The sequence below is a fragment of the Orycteropus afer genome, unplaced genomic scaffold (assembly GCF_000298275.1).
Source record: "Orycteropus afer afer isolate SDZICR_OR568_19922 unplaced genomic scaffold, OryAfe1.0 scaffold00383, whole genome shotgun sequence".
In the NCBI taxonomy this organism is placed as follows: Eukaryota; Metazoa; Chordata; class Mammalia; order Tubulidentata; family Orycteropodidae; genus Orycteropus; species Orycteropus afer.
The window spans coordinates 250,803-252,640 of NW_006921970.1; the positions used below are offsets into that span (position 1 = coordinate 250,803).

The 1,838-nt window shown below is 38.9% G+C and overlaps 1 pseudogene; it reads left to right on the top strand.

Moving 5' to 3' along the window:
• Positions 1 to 586: 586 nt before the first annotated feature.
• On the top strand, positions 587 to 1,046 carry LOC103207621 (annotated as a pseudogene).
• The last annotated feature ends 792 nt before the right edge of the window (positions 1,047 to 1,838 follow it).

Consider the following 1,838-nt stretch of genomic DNA (forward strand, 5'->3'; position numbering starts at 1 on the left):
TGTTAATTTCTTGTAATATTCACATCCATTATCTTTCATTATTTTTTTTTTAAATGTTGGATTTACTGAAATAACCTTAAAAGAAATGTCAGACAAGCAGAGAAGTACTGTGAAGTTGTAAGGTCTTCAGGTGTGGATAATCATTTGGAAATGGGAGGAGAGGGTGGCTGAGTGCTTAATTTGTGGTTGATGAATTTTTAAGAAATCAAGGCATTGAAAATTTACAGTAGAATCCAGGGGTATGAATAGACAAGCTAAAAACAGATGTGTGGCAGGCACATGTGGGTAATCATGAATATTTTGGATGATAGGGGTACATTTTAAAACAATAATATGTACTGCTGCTGTCAAGCAGTATTATCAAACTATAAAGGAGTATTCCAAATATGGGTCTGTCTAAGGTAGAAATTGAATCTCCTTTTAAAGAAAGTAGATTCAGTCAATTCAGCTTCAACTTTCACACATACTATTAATAAACTGCTTAATTATTAAAAAATAATGGAAATTTTGTTCAAGGTTTTATTCAAATAATGCTATTTTTTAAATTGTTATTGAAAAGACAGTTTAAAAAACTGGTATAGCAAAGATGGCGCTGAAAGCAAAGAAGGAAGCCACTGCCCCTCCCAAAACTGAAGCCAAAGCAAAGGCATTGAAAGCCAAGAAGGCAGTGCTGAAGAGTCTACAGCTACAAAAAAAGAAGATTCGCACATCACTCACCTTTCGGTGGCCCAAGACACTGAAGGCAGCCCAAATATCCTCAGAAGAGTGTCCCCAGTAGAAAGAAGCTTGACCAGTATGCCATTATCAAGTTCCCTATGACTACTGAGTTTGCCATGAAGAAGATAGAAGATAACAACACACTTGTGTTCATTGTGGATGCCAAAGCCAACAAGCACCAAATCAAACAGGCTGTGGAAAAGCTCTATGACACTGATGTGGCCAAGGTCAACACCTTGATCAGGCCTGATGGAGAGAAGAAGTCATATCTTCGACTGGCTCCTGACTATGATGCTTTGGATGTTGCCAACAAAATTGGCATCATCTAAACTGAGCTCTGGTAGCACAGTGCCTAAGGCACTTGACTGCTAACCAGAAGGTTGGCGGTTCAAACCCACCAGCCACTCCTCAGAAGGAAGGTTGGGCAATCTACTTCCATAGTGATACTGCTTTGGAAACCCAAAGAGGGGTCGCTATGAGTCAGGTCTGACTTGACGGCACATAATAACAAACCAAGTCCATCTGGCTAATTCTCAATATAAATTTTTTCACCACAAAACAAACAAACAAAAACCCATTATAATCTACAGTTTGTGTTGATTTGCATGTTTGGTCAATGGTTTGGATATCAACATGTGATAACTTTATTTTCTCCAAGGTCTAAGTCACTTGACTTACTGAATGACTTGCTGAATGATAAGATTGTCCCCTGTAGTATTAGTTTTCTATTGCTGCAGAACCAATTACCACACACTTAGCAGCTAAAAACAGAACCTGTTTATTGTCTCACAGTTCTCTAAGTCAGAAGTCTGGCATGGTGTGGCTGGATTCTTTGCTAAGGGTCTCACAGGGTGAATCAAGGTATTGAGGGCCTTATCTGAAGCTTGAGGCCTCCCCCTAATTCCTATTATTGGCAGAATTCAGTTACTTGCTTTTGTAATAGTGAGGTCCCATTTCCTTGCTGGTTGTCAGCGAGAGGACTGCTCTTATGTCCTGAGGGCTATGCATTCCTTCTTCTTCTTCTTCTTCTTTTTTTTTTATTAGGATTTGGGTGAAGATTTACAGAGTAAATCCACTTTTCATACAGCAGTTCACATATACTTTGTCTCATGTCATTGACC